Source organism: Urocitellus parryii, chromosome 7 (assembly GCF_045843805.1).
Source record: "Urocitellus parryii isolate mUroPar1 chromosome 7, mUroPar1.hap1, whole genome shotgun sequence".
Lineage (NCBI taxonomy): Eukaryota > Metazoa > Chordata > Mammalia > Rodentia > Sciuridae > Urocitellus > Urocitellus parryii.
Genome location: NC_135537.1, coordinates 95,020,823 through 95,036,770, shown reverse-complemented (window position 1 = coordinate 95,036,770; position 15,948 = coordinate 95,020,823). Strand labels below are relative to the sequence as shown.

Here is a 15,948-nt window from a genome sequence, read left to right as displayed (position 1 = left end):
TTCAAAGCCCTCCAAAGAACTGCCACCACCAGCTCCACACCATGTCCATTCCTGTGCTGTTTGAGAACTGGTTTGCACCCACTGAGACTGTCCACAGTCTAAAAAGGACAGGAACTTATCTCTGTCATGATGAGGACAAGAGGGTGGTATTCTTCTTCCTTTTAACAGTCAACCCTCAATTTTGAAAGAGATGCTACTTCTCCCTGAATTATGGGAGTCTCTCTTGAGAAGTTGATTTTCAATTGTGTAATTACTCTCTCTGATAGACTAACATTAGCATCTGTTAAAAACCAGTAAATGAACAAAGGGAGACAGAACTAATTGCATATTTTAAGTTACTGTGTCTATTCATCCAACAATTCCACAGACTCAAAGCCAAGTTATAAGATTGAAGCAACACAAAAGATATGCTATGAAATTCTAAATTTAGAGATTTATCAAGCACAGAATTTTATGTGCTACACTTGCAGATATTTTTATTTCCTAGTAATCCCAGCAACAGTACTAACAGACAATAGTTTGTCGTCCCCTAGAAATGAATACACACATTTTATCATCATCATAATTTAAACATGATGCCACCTGTCCATTCTGGCTCCAATAAATAGGAATGATAAAAAATGGAGTATGTCTAGAACACACACACAAAAAAAAAAGTTTATTGGAAAAGTGAGAATACATACAAAAACTTCTTTGTTGAATTCTTGTGAAGAAACATTTAAATATCCTGCCATTAAATAAATTACAAATCAAATCAATGTGCACATAACCAAAATTCTGAAAATGGACTGTCTTTTTAAGTAATTTATTCACCAAATGACACAGATTGGTGAAAAATGAAGGATTTGCTGGTCAAACATGCTCACTAGTGCAATGACCCTTCTGAAAGTTAAGGAGAGACTTTAGTAGTTACGTATAAAAATCACAAGAATACAGGAAGCTCTTACTTGGTAGTAAGAACTTTTTCATAATCTCCCTTCTCCTGTACGTCAAGCCTTTGAGAGTTAATTCAAACAACAGTGGCATAAAAGTGATAACACAACTGTTTTTCAGAGCATCTTAAATGTGCAGAGGTAACTTTGGGAATTATGGAGTGCTCTCAGTTTGAAACCGGAACTCTTTCAGGAGACAGATGCAGGCAGGTGGTTGGTTAAAGTTCTGTCATCAGTGGAGGCCCAGGCCAAGGGTTTGGAACCCTGGCCACCACTTATAAGCTGGAAACACTGTGTACATTCCACAGCAGTTTTGAATTTCATGGATTGATGGTTACAAAGAATAGTTAAGATTTAAATGATCAATGTCTCTGTGCCAATAACTTAAAGAAAATTCAATTGTCCACTGTTACTGTGACAGGGACAAGCACTGTGTGCAATAGGCTGGTGTATAGGGAGGTGATCATGCCACCTCAGGGGAGCCAGAGAAAGCTTCCCTGATGAACCTAAGTCTGTCTTGGGTTCTAAAGTAGATAAAAGGTGTAAAACGTCATTTTGAATTTAAAAAATGTACCAGTTAAGAACTTTTGGTACCCAAAAGATACATTTTATTTGACATTTATCCATCTCACAGAAATCTATGACTAGAAATATAAAAGTAGGGCAAATGGGTAGAAAAAAATATCAACTAGGAACTCTTTGATTTTAAGCAGTCCATGTATGAGTGTGCATGTGCACATGTGTATGTTCAATTAGCAATTTGACAGCCCATGTTGAAGTTGAAGTGTTTTGCCCCACATTCTCTCCTCATGCCTAGCTGGCTGCTGGGTCAATAACTTCCCTACTATTTTTTTGAACACAGAAGTGCTCACCAGGTAAACTCATCTGCCTGCCTGCCTAGTGACTACCTGTGATTGCCCATAGTGAATAGGCCAGAGAAGGCTTATGGTGGGCTAGAAATATCTACTTCACAAATTCAGACATCCTTGAAGGACTCTGGAATAAGGAACCCATAATAATGAGGAATAGACCTTTTAACTGGCAAAAAAAAAAAAAAAAAAAAAAAAAAAAGCTTAGGGAGATCTTTTAGGTGAGTAACCTTGTACACATTTGTGCATAACTCAGTTTTTTTTTTTCATTTTTGGAACTGGAGATTTAATCCAGGGGCACTTTTCCACTGAGTTTTATCCCTAGCTGTTTTTCTTGCTTATTTGTTTGATTTTGAGACAGGGTCTTGCTTAATTGTTTAGGGCAGAATTTTCTGAAGCTAGCGTTGATCTTGCAATCCTTGTATCTCAGCCTTGCAAGTTGCTGGGATGACTAAATCCACCATACCCATCATAACTTGGTTTCTTAAAATGCGGATAAACAAAGTAGCAATCACATAGTACAAGGAAATGATAATAATTATAATAGCAGAAACTAACACTAAAATGCTTACTATGGGTCATGAACAATCAGATGAAATAAATCCCAGCAAAATCAAAACATTTTTTATCTCAGTGGTTTAATATAGAATAGCATTTCAATATAATTCCCTTTCAAACAAAATATCAAAACATAATCTTTATTTTGTAGAATTTGGCAAAGATTAAAATAGCTAGAAACAATTTAACATAAATAGTTCTACTGCCCATCAACAGTGATGTCCAAAAGATCCCTCTCTAGACCTAGAATCACTAATAGTCTACCAGCTAGATCTGTTCCATGTATTAGTTCTCAGCATACATGAAAAACAACATAAAGATGTGGAAATGTTATGCTGCCTTTTCTTTATCTCATGGAAAATGTATACATATCTGTAAGGCTTAATCAGCCTTTGTTCATTGCCCTAAATTCAGAGACAAGTTCAAATAATTAAGTGACAATCTACATCATTGTTTATCAACACTTTGTGGTTTATAGCCAAAGAATAAAAACAGTTTTTAACAACAGAATTTAAAAGATAGGGTAAAGTCAACCAGATACACTAAATACCATAAAAGATTTAGGAGGATTGCAAGATTGAGTCCAGCTTGGGGAATTTAGTGAGACCTGGTATGAAAATAAAATTTAAAAAGTACTGAAAATGGTGCAAAATTGTGAAAATACATCATGATCCACCTTTAGTTCAGCTGCTGGTACAGTCCTTTTATACATATTGGATCCTCAGCCCAAGTCAGGGATGTCTCTCTCTCTCTCTCTCTCTCTCTCTCTCTCTCTCTCTCTCTCTCTCTCTCTCTCTCTTACATTTTCCTTGAATGTGTATCTACCTTCCTAAATAAGCCTTGGATGATGTCTGTTTAAAAGGAAAAGAAAAGAACTGGGGGTATAGTCCTGAGTTTAATCCCCACCAACCCACCCCCAAAAGGCAAACCAAGTTCTGAGGTTGTGTGCGTAGGATGAAAGAGAAAAGCCTCATAATTGTGTATAAGAATGGCCTCAGAATTTCTTCCAAGATTTAGCCCCTACCAATAATAAGTACCATCTTTAAGTGCCAAGCTGTCCATCACCTTAATACATTGTATTACAGAAATGTCCAACTCTATTAAAGTATTTTAGTTTCCATTATCAGCTTCATTGTGAGAATCTCTGAGAATATGCACACCCAAATTCTAATCTATTTTAGCCTTCACACCCCTTTGAATCCACATATCCCTCACCATCCCTCACACAGCTGTCATCTCAATAAATATTTGCTGAAGGAATGATGAGTTTATAGTTTATTTCATGGGAAATCCTTTTATAATGAAAATTTTGAAATTATTTTAGTAATATAGTATACATTGTTGGCATAATTCCAGATGATGAAAGCAAGTCAATATCTTTTACCTGAGGAATCACAAGGAAATAATGGTCCAGAATTTATTGCCTACAAAATTTCCTTACAATGCCTCTGCTGAATTTCTTTTTTCTTTTTTTGACAATAATGAGACTTTAATCAGTTTTAAGTGGAGTTTATAACACTAAGAGATAAATGGTTGTTAACAAACACAATAACAAATGGAAATCTGATTGGTATGAGGCATTATCCTGTACACATTTTTTTTTTTTGTGTGTGTATCCTCAGTGCATAGCATTTATACACAGAGCCACTGCTGCACAGCACAAGAGTATCTGAAGAGGCTGAATCAGAGTAAGGCTGTTTAACAGACTGAAATTTTTTAGTATATATATTCTATATGAAAACAGATTGAACTTTTGAACTGGCAGGTAGAAGGCAACTCCGCCAAATACTACAGTTAAAGCTCCCACTTTAGTGCACAGTTCCACCCCTTCCATCTGCATGCATGACACATTAATGGAATTTAAAGGTAAACGAGACACTTTGTGGCAACCACAGCCATCGTTATGAACATATTGCACAAATTTTCTATAACTAAACATGTAACTTGTACCCTACTCATATTTTTAAAGCTGAAACATTTGATGCTGCTGGTAAACTCCACTTATGTGTTTATAACCTGTGCCACAGCAAAGAATGGTGATGCTGTTTATTCAACTACCCTTTCATAATTATGGCAAAAATGTTCAAGAGGAGTTACAGAGGACTTGGTATGGTACAGGGCCCAAATGTAAGATTTCTTAAGTGATGTCTTCAAGTAACTTCAGACATGTAAGCTGCTGCACATCCAAAAAGTCTAAGAAAACATTCCAGAAACTTGGGAGAGATTACCTACAGAATGTACTTCAGGCTAATTATGAATACTGACATAAATAAAGTTTAGGACTTGAAAACCTTTCATTCATAACAATTCTTGTCAAATTCTAGGGGTATGGTAACTGAAATAAAGGAAGGAGAGTATGTATAATATATATATATATATATATATATATATATATATATATATATATATATAAAATGCCATTTTTCCATTTCCAATGACTACACCATAAAATGTAAGCAAGGCTTCTCAAAAACACTGAAACATTCAAAATCAAAACCCTCATTCAGACCTTCACATTACAAAGGAAAAATAATAACAGTGCAAAAGCCCAGTATATATCATTATTTATGACCTGGCCCTCCATGTTACATATCGGAACAATACAAGTTATGTTTTAATATGCTGTGCCCAAAACTATAATAAAGAACAATATTAATAACTAATTTCAAAACAGGAATAGATATCTCATTTTAGTCAATTATTTTCAGCATTTATGAAACATAAGGTGTCATAAATTTCAATGGTGAGATTTTAGGAATAGATGTCTCTGGCTTTACCAATTTAACTTCTGAGCCATCAATACTCTATATATCAGTGTTTAATTATAAATGTTTAAATCCTAGGAGCTTTGTTAAAAATTTAAAAACTTTGTTGAGTGAAATTGATGAGGTATGGAAAACATTATTTACCAAGAAAACTTTAGATGAAGTTCTGCCTAATCTATTTACCATTAAAGTCTATAAATGCTGCTGTAGTAGGTCCTATGCAATCTGTATTTGTAAATTATAACTAGTCAGACCACAGCTAGTGGACAATTTCAGCACCAATAAGTTATTGAAAATGGGATTCTACACCATTAAGAAATATAATGGCTAGGTATTCAAATGTCAAGGTCAAGGTATAATTTGAAAGATACCAAGTTTCTGGGGGAAAATCCTTTTTAATAGTATCTTCACATTAGCTTTACTATAGTCATTGTACTCTGCTAAAAATCATATGCAGTCTGGGCATATCAAATATATGATGTTTAAGAAGTGAAATTGAAGCCCTAGTCCCAATTCTAACACTATGAAATGACGTAACACTGCACATTAAAAAAAAATATTCAATAGCAAATCAATAAAGCCTATGTAGAACAATTTCTACTGAAAAATTAAATGCCTTATTTGTGCAGTGTTGAAAATTGACAGCAACTCTAATTTCCTTTTTAACACAATTTTAATATACACATATATGTATTCAATATTCAAGTAAAATTCCCTAACAGTTAATGACATTTAAAAAATGTGCAAAACTGCAAAACTCATTGTAATAGAATGTGTAAGGTCAAAAGGGTGGAACAGCTGACAGCTACTGGATTGAATAAGTGCATCATAAATCTTTGAAGAAAAAAAAAAACACTTACTGTAGAATCTGAAATTGAAATTTACTGTGCAGCATTACAAAATATTTTATATTTAATGAGAAAAAATGAAGTTTGCAGGCAGCACATAGAAGCATCCACAGCAGGTATATGATTGAAAATTAATAAAGTAAGTGTAAGTTGTTGACTGATGTAGGTACTAATAGCTTCCGACTTTTAGCACTGGCCTTGATTACACAGGAGATGGAGCAGTCATTATAATTGAGAAAACATATTTAATAAATCATTGTCAATTTTTATAATGTTTCAAGCCCATTCTTTGTTGATAGCCTCCACATTTATATGGTTAAGTCATTGTTGCTGTGTTTCTTATCTATGCCCACATTGTTTTTATATCCCTTCATTTGTGGATTCTTAAGATGTTTCACAAGGTTCACTCCTGTACCCCAATACAAATTCATCCTTGTAGCTGCCTTTTCTAGCACCAATATGCTTTTAAAAAAATGCACAAACAACAAGCAGTGACAGCGGCCAATTCCTCAAATGTCCAGATTAATAATAATAGCATGCTAAAGAAAGGTGTGTGTAAATAGCTGGAGATGGTATATGTTCCAGAGTCCAGCATAAAATATATTCCTTTCTGAGCATTCCCTCCATTCCCCCAACCCAAATACATGCATTAAAAGGTAGCAAAACCCTTTAAAAACTTCTCTTAGACAACTGTGAACTTATCTGTTGCCACAAGTGCAAAGGGGTAGGATTTGAACCTGTAATTCACAAAGCTCTTTAGACCACTTAGGTTGGTGACAGAACACAAAAGGAAAAATTCCTATGTATACACATCAGTCTGCCTCCACTTTTTATTAAACTGAAATAAAATGGGAAAGTGCCATGTTTATTTATCCTAATTGAATTTTAAATGTCCTTTTGACACAAAAGTATATACATGACACAGCTACACAGCCTTTTTTTTCAACTGGACAACAAGTGTCAAAACCCTGTGGATGTATAGGGTAAAACAAGATTGGTCAGGAAAAGAGAATTGTTCCTATAACTGGTAATCTGACACAATGTCCTATTGCCATTTTTTTAAAAAAAGGTCCATTTTCAGTTTATTCAAGTTTGTTTTCATGGTATTTTTATCCCTCTTGATAAAAAAAAATTCAGACTTTTGAAATTTGTGTATGCTGATCTTCATCAAAAGGTTCATTCTCTGGATCAGAGTCAGTGGTGTCAGAATATCTATAATGATCAGGTTCATTGTCACTAACATCCGGGGTTACAGAAGTTGAACTGCTAGCCTCTGGATTTGATGGCTCCTCTACTGTTTTTGTAAAATACAGTTTCACCTTAAAATTTTGAGAAAAATATCGGTTGGCCTTGTCTTTATTTGCTTTGTCAAGATCATTTTTTGTTAAAGTAAGTACTAGATATTCCTTGTCATTATCTGCACGTTCTATACTGCAAATACTATCGATTTCTTGATCACATAGACTTCCATTTTCTACTCTTTCTGAGGTTTCCTCTGGTCCTGGTATGAAGAACGTATTTACCCAAAAATGAAACATTTTATACTTTTTAGCATGTTGTTCTGTTTGTGGAAGAACTCTACTTTGATGTCACCACACACAGGCAATGGCTGAGGGAACTCAAAGTACATGAACTTGTCTTCCCGTTGTGTGGGTCCAGAATTGGAGGAATATATCTTCACCTTTAGCTGGGAGACCACAAACTGAGGATTGCAAGTTCCGCCACTGAACATTGGAATAGTTTCAAACATCATCTTGTGAAACAACAGTGCCACTGGTCTATAATCCAGATAATTCTTTAACAGGTAGCTATAATAATACACATAGCGCCTCTGACTGGGAATAGTTACTCCCTTTTTGTCTCTGGTCCTTACTTCCCCATAGAAATCTAGGGCCTCTTGTGCCTTTAAAAATTTACCCCGATGTAATAAATATGCACAAATCATTACACCAGTCCGTCCCTTTCCAGCTTTACAGTGAATTGCTGCAACATGATTGTCATCTTCACTTAGCCATTGGTCAAGATCTTCACAAAAGGGTTTGATAAGTTCTAGCTGTGGTGGGTTATGGTCTTCAAAAGGATACTGTGCAACTCTGCAGTTAAATTTGGCGGTGTCATAATGTCTTTCAGCACATCTTACTACATCATCAATATTGTTCCTGTATACGCCTTCAAGTCTTTCTGCAGGAAATCCCATAGCAATAATGTTTGGATAAATATAGGTCAAGTCTAAGTCGAACCCATCCTCTTGATATCTCCTTTTGTTTCTGCTAACGATCTCTTTGATGATGGCTGTCACGTCTGGGAGCCTGTGGCTGAAGAAAAAGGAGGAGAGAGATGGCAGAAGCTGCTGGTGGCGGGGCTTCTTCTGCAGGATGGAAATGGCTCTGGACTTGGCGGTCGCTGATGCCCCTCGCTCTGCTGCCGCTTGGCTCTGGACCGCAGCCGGGTCGTGGCTGCTGCGGCGGCTGCTGGATGGTTGCAGAGACTGGGCCTGCCTCTCCTCAGCAGCCAGGGGTCTGGCAGCGGCGGCAGCGGAATGGGGAGAAGACGAATAATCCTCGGAACCGCTGCCTCCTCCAGCGGCCTCCGGAGCCCGGGCCAGGGAGGTGCGGTGGCGGCGGAGGGAAGGTTTAAAACCGGCCCGGGTCCCTGGATGTGCCGCCGTGTTGGAGGCAGTAGAAGGGGAGAGACCAACTCTCCCGCGTTCCCAGCCCTGGAAATGGTGACAGGCGACTCCGACCCCCTCCCCGGAGCTGCGGCCACAGCCGCTGCCGCTTCCCCCCCCCCCTCCCCGCCCCTCTCCAGCAGCGGGAGGTGCCGCCGCAGAGCCTCAGCCGGCTCCCGCCAGAGCCCAGGGCTTCCACCTTCCCTTTCAGGAGAAGCCAAGGAAGAGACTGCACGGTTAGAAAAGACCAAGAGGAGGCGAGGAACCGCCACTGCAGCCGCCGCCTCAGGCCGGCCGGCTCCCGGAGGGCACTGCCCCCGCGGCTGCTCACAGGCGCTGAGAGGGGCTCTGAGCCGCGGCCGCCGTCGTCTCTCATCTCCCTCGCCTGAGCCGGGCCTAGCCTCACAGCAGCTCCACTCTCAAACTTCCATCATGGCTGCAGCTTCCCCTCTGCTGAATTTCATCAGTACGAAACATGTATTTTTTGTTTGCTTGAATACTTTACGTGTTTGCTGCTTCCTCAGAGTATACTTTTTCAAATGCTTTATTGATTACCTAAGAACAATTAATGAAAGGGCTCTGGAAAAGAATTGAGAGCCCACATGTAGAAAGTGTATAGAGCCCATGAAAGAGTATTATTAATTTGTAAGTTAATCTGTATGGTAATCTCTATGTCAATGTGAAAATTTTGGAATACATTTTTCAAATATCTATAGAGTACTAGCTTGGAGATTTTTAAATTGATGTTTATGAAATATTACTTCTGAAAAATCAAAAATATTTTGAAAATTATTGGACAGAGTTTATGTCAGAGTTATGTTTTATGTACTAATATCAGTAGAAAAAATCACTTTCTAATATCCTGATTTTTTTCTTCTTTACAGCACATTGCATGAGAGCCCTTCTTTGCACTTATCCTTCCTGAATCTTTGATGTGGTCTTTTGACCCTGAACCCTTTGAGCACCTGCTTAACTTTTACTTCATCAGCCCATTAAATTGTGCTGATAACTGATGTTCTTTGCCTCTCAGGATCTTAATCAACTCAACATCAGTTATCTTCATCTCCTTTCTCTTTCTCATAACACAATCTGTGTTTCTCAAAGCATGGCCCTTGGAACAGTAGCATAACCAAACTGGAATTGTGTTAGAAAGACACATTCTCAGGGTCTACCCTATTCAGGTTAAATATCAGATCTAACAGAGAGTGAATCAGCAGTCTGTGCTTAACCAGGCTCTGCAGGTCATTCAGACACACTGACCTTTTAGATCTACCAGGACTAAGTATGGACACACCATGGATCAGGTACATCATCATCAGTTGGAAACTTTTTACTCCAAAATATCTCTTCTTCATTTTCTTGCCATCACTTATTTCCAGGCCCTTAAATTTGCTAAACTAATATTTGCTATGATCTAGGGGTTAGATTATCTACTGGTCTTGCCCTTCCATGATGCCTATTAGCTGGCAAATGTCACTTAATTGGTTTTCTCCAACATAGACTTTTGGCAAAAATCTATGAGATTGAGAAATCCAAGCTATTTTCTTTCTCTAGGCTTGTTTGTACATGAATTTTCTTTTTAAATTCCTAATATTTCTAACATCCACTCGGTTTTTTCAAGATTGACATTTCTACTTAATTTTTCACATTGTGGACTGATGGCCTTGTCTCTGGAAAAAGAACAAATTTACACAAACACGTTCCCTCAATTTCCAACTGCTGGTCTTTAAACCACCTCCACAGAGATTTTGTCTAACACTAAAGTAAAGGTGAGTCTCACTCTGCAAGTTCTAATACCTCCTTGTGACTACATTAACCTTCCTCGTCAGCAATAGCAGGGGAATGCAGGGTCTCTAGGAGGAGAAGTTCAAGGCCACATATTGACAGAGAGGGTAACAAGATGAGTGATGACAATAACATAGGTGAGAAATAGATCCATGGTGAGCCTGAGGAGAAGCTGTTTTTTTGGTGGCTGTTTGTAGATAACTGGATTTGGAAGAGAGGTGAGAAGGGAAAAATGAAAGTAGGGCATTAAGAAAATAGTAATAGGGATGCAAGAGTGTGCCTGCCCCACAATTAAAAGAAATGTTTCTATGCATCAGAGGATGAGAGTGGCAGACCACTGGTTATTCACTGCCACCCTCTGTATATGGTTGATTTTCTCTTTTGTAAAGCCAAGCATAGGATAGATCCACTCCACAGGCTGCTCCTGGCACATATTTTTCCAACATTTCCATCAGAACTGAAAGGATATCTTCCCAGATCCAGTTCAATGCCATCAGGATTCTGATTGGTCCTGTCTGTTTTGTGTCCAGACCTAAGGCTACAGAAAGAGGGAGAAGACAGTCTTAAGATTGACAGTCCATAGGAAAAACACAGGGTGGTTGGAGAAGCTCTTATTAACTCTCCCACAAAAGGTATGTACATTGAACTCTCTGGTTAGGAAGAACTCATATATAGGGACACAGAAACAGTATCACCTAAATGTAGTGAGTCTTGGATGGAAACCAAGGCATCTGTCTAACACTGTATATGTGAGTGTTTTATATATGTGTGTATACACTGTGTATTTTATATGTATGTGTATGTATACATGTATCAATGCATGCCTTGAGTGTGTATGCACATATGTGGGTTTATATAGACATACAAGTGTGCTTACCTATGTATGGGTAAATAGTTGTTGAAGTGTGTCATAGGCCACATACTCTGGAAGCAGAGGCTGAGATTGTCTGTGTATAACATGCTCATTGGTGATCTGCACTCATGAAAGGAAGAGAAAAGAAGTTGTGTTTGGCAATAGAAGAAGTGAAATTTCAATGTAGCTTGACAGTGCCTGTATAAGACAGTAGAGAGTTCTGAAACAAGTATCACTACTAAGTGTTATCTTACTCAGATGGAAATGTCTAGACCAAAGTGGCCAGGCCTTGATCTTCCTACCTCACTCAGCACTGGATGTGGCCTGCCCAGAAAGGCATGATGCTGGGGGAAATGCTCTCTGCAATTGAGGTAGAGACTGATGGTAAAGGCTGCCATTTGCACTCCTTTGTACTAGGCAGCATACCTCCTTGAAAAAGAAATCCAGAAGCTGCCTCTGCATGGCTACAATACCTGAGTAGAGGAAGCAGTTCTGTCAAATGCCTTCTCAGGCCACACTACCATATGACTGTGCCAGACTGGAAGCAAGAAACCTAAGCGGAGGATGTCTGGGCTCAGATTAGTCTCCAGTGACTCCAGGAAAAGTAAATTCCTAGTTCTAGTATGAGTAGGTATAATAAATTCAAAATGACTACATTTTAAAAATATATCTGTCATCAAGAACTGCAGTATGTATCACCTTTCCCCAAATGCATTGGCCTCTGAGTGATTTGGTCTCTGGGTTATATCAGAATTACTGTGCTAATTCTAGGTATGAATTCAAAAGTAATTATTCTCTAGAAGCATTGTGCTACTGACTATGTTCAACTGCACTGATGGAGAGATCACACAGAGGAACTCCAAGAGTATGGGAGATGGAGAAAGACCCATGTGAGGCCAACCACCAGCCATCCTCACCAAGCTGCCAGGCACGTGAGTGATGCCTACACACCAGCTAAGTACCACCAAGTAAACCAGCTGATGCCCATTAGCCAAGCCCTGCTGAACACTACAAAATGGGGTGACATGATAAAATTCAGTTGTTTAATTTCCCTACATTTTCAGGTCACTACAGATATGCAGGAACAGATGATTATAAATGTGGGCAGAAATAGAGCCAAAGATGGGCATGGAAAGTTCTGGATCAATAAAGATGTAAGGGTCTCAGTGCAAGGACAGCCCAGTGAGGGTCAAGATGGGTATAAATTAATAAACAAGAAGTTGGTGGGTAGATTAGAGGGCACATGTGGCACATACCTGACTTCTGCTGAGAAGTCTAAATGTCCTCATCCTCATAAAGTTCTGAAAGCAATATAAGTCCACATTCTCCTACATTTAATCTCCATGTTGACAGACATATAAAATAATAAATTGACAGAAACATCAAAAATGATGAGCTTTCAAGATGGATCACAGAACTGGTTATCATTACTTTTCCAAAGACCTTTGAGGAGAGAATAATTAACAAATGTCCCATGGAATGTGATTATAGTTATAGTTATATTTTGAGTTTAACAATTTGTTTGTAGATGAGATTTATTTTCTCTGAGTCACTAAATTAAATGTCAACTTTCATAGCATAGGGGGGACAATAGGTTTAGCAAATACTATTTTTAACTTTTTAAAAAGTATTTATTTTTTAGTTGTAGTTGGACACAATACATTTATTTTATTTATTTTTATGTAGTGCTGAGGACCACACTCAGGTCCTTGCATGTGCTAGACAAGCGCTCTACTGCTGAGCCACAACCCCAGTCCTTGCAAATACTATTTTAATCTGAATCAGGTAATCAAAGAATGAATTTTTACATAAAAACAGCAAAGAAAGTATAGAACTGATGTGCAAATAGACCTGTACTCTCTTATTTACTAATTATTTTTGTTATATATATTCAATTTATGGATATTTCTTACATATAATTATTGTAGTAATAGATTACTAACTGACTTTTACTTCTAGGAACTGGGAGTGACAAACCTATTGGCAGCTTTTTTAAAGAAAAGAACTCTGGGTTCCAGCATTCCAGTCCCTGTTCTGCTACTTTCCCTCTGTGCAGTTTCCAGGACACTGCTTTATTCTGGGCTTCATTGTCCTCATCTTTGAGGTGGGATGGATAGTATCTATTTTTCACTGGCCTTAGAGGATGAAGAGAATAATACTAGAATCATCTTTGACCTAGCAAGCCCTAGGGTAATTGTTAGTTGACCATAAATCTAATCTGTCACACATGGCCTTTCTTTCTTCACTTTTCCTTGCAAATTCTGAGAAGTAATTGAGAGTGAGGGACAAACCTGCCTCCTCTGAGGCAGGAGGTTGGATTTTTGCTACCACTTGGCCTCTGTTGCCTGTCACCATGCAAACACACTGGGTGGGGCTGTCTCCTCAGCAACATGAAGGGCCAGCACAAGGAGCTCTTCTGATGTCAACATAAAATTAATGTTGCATTACAGTTAATTTTTTAAAAAAATCTGTGCATATTACATTTTCACTAACAAAAAGTAGAATTCTGGTTCTAATATCATATTCCTTTTTAGGAGGCTATGGTAGAAATGCCTGTGAAATTGATTTAAAGACTATTATTGACTGTGAATTATAAATACTATAATCTTTATTTGAAATTGATTTAAATAATTTCTCATTATCAAAGAAATATGCTTTAAACAGAAAAGTGTAGAGATTTTTAAAACATTACTCCTTATTTTGTGATCTAGAAACAATCATTAATAACACTGAGATACATTTTCTCTCTTTTCCTGCACATATTGTGACAATCAGGACTGCTTTCAAGTTCATGTTCTGTCACTTAGTACTTGGTCTTTGGCAGATTATTTAGTTTCTCTAACCATCTGTCACTGCACCTGAAGAAAACTTATCCCAACTTCAGAAGGTTATAATGAGGACTAGTGAGATAATGCATAAAAACAGTACCATGTGCCATACATACTTTGATACAGAGCTGTTATTTTTATTTTCTGTATTATATTTTAAATGGAAAAATAGTAATTCAAGGAGGGGAAATAAAGGTCACCAGCAAGTTAGTGTGACTGGGTTTTTAGAACATGTGTAGTACAGAAAGTCAGATTTCTTATATAATAACAAAAAAATAGACAATTTATTTAGTGCTTTATTATGTGGCCCTACATACCTCAACTTAATCCTTACATACAATCAAACTCATATCAAAATCCATTTGTAAATAGATTTAAAAGAGGGTAATATTTACCAGGAATATGTGACAACATTACAGTCAAAGTCAAGCATTCTAAAAAAGCACATGTTTTGCAATTAGTAAGAGAAGGACCAGATAGAAAAATACCAAGAAAATAAATCAATAGATAGCCTATCTTTTTAGATAGAATGATCTGGGATGTCTCAAATTGGCCTTTTATGTCCACCCAGTAAAGTTATAGGTCTCTCATCTGGTCCATTTCCTCTGAAATTCATAGGTAGCTAGAAATGTTTGGGCAGCAAACAGTGTTCTTGGAAAAATATATTTGTATTATTCTTGGAAACAGACTGTGTTGTAAGAAAGTCTTTGGCATGAAACAAGGCTGAGTATACACACTTGTCTTTCAGATGGCATGGGGCTGAAAACACACATGGACAAGCCCAAACCTTGAAGTTTCCATTTTCTTTTGAATTGAATTCCAGAAAGTTTTTTCATGAGACTTTATGGTGTTCATGTTTTTCCGTACTTATTCCTGCATAATATTTCATTGAGTGGATGTCATAATGTCTGTAGACAAAAATCTTGAAAACAAGATTCTTCAGTCACTCCAGATGAAGTTAAAAGTCCCATGTACCCTGAGTTCATCTATTTAGTGAAGAAACAGGATGGACAAACGATAGAGCAAGATTACTGTCAACTTTGGGAAAACTGCTATGTTCAGATACTGCTTGAGGAAAGTGTAAATTGGTGCATTCCTTTTAGAAAACAATTTGGCAACATTTGCAAAGTACTATAAATGTTCATACTGTTTGGCACAGAACTCCCATTCCTGGTAATTTATCCTAAGGCAATAATTAAAAAGAAAAAAATATATAAATGCAGAGAGAATTCAAATGTAATGTTAACTATAAATGAAACCTAAGGAGCAAAGTGATTGTTCAACAAAAGACAAAATAAATAAACATCCCTGCAATATTTTGCTCTCTCAAATAATTATAAACATGAACTGCCTAAAAATAGAGAAAAATTAAAAAGCAGAGCACTAAATAATCTCTCTGTATACTTTTATTATCCCATCTAATGTGAGCAAACTGAAAGGGAACATTGAATCCATGGAAGTAACGTTGTTAAAATAGAAATACAAATTGTGCAATTTTTCTTCTTGAATTTCTTTGTTGCTTGAGGAATGCAAAATAATTTATAAGCACAATAAATAAATGGATAGATAAATGGACAAAGAAGTTTCTTTGTTATTGGAAAATCAAGTAAATTTTTTTCCCACTTCTAGTACCTCAAACCAACTAAACAAACACGTCACAAACTAAAGAATTTTGCCCTTGAGCTGGCCTCCCTAGGGAGGAAGAGATTGGGAATACATCAGGAGCAGGATCTTCAATTTATAATCAGATTTCACTTCAAACTTAGATTAAATCATGCTTTTTTTAAACTACAGCAAACAGGGATCTTGGTCCTCCCTCACCATCAGCATGGTCTTATAGCT

General features: G+C 37.3%; 1 pseudogene; it reads right to left on the bottom strand.

Annotated features, from left to right (window-relative positions):
* Positions 1–7,051: 7,051 nt before the first annotated feature.
* LOC144256060 (phosphatidylinositol 3,4,5-trisphosphate 3-phosphatase and dual-specificity protein phosphatase PTEN pseudogene) lies at positions 7,052–9,016 on the bottom strand (annotated as a pseudogene).
* Between the last annotated feature and the right edge of the window lie 6,932 nt (positions 9,017–15,948).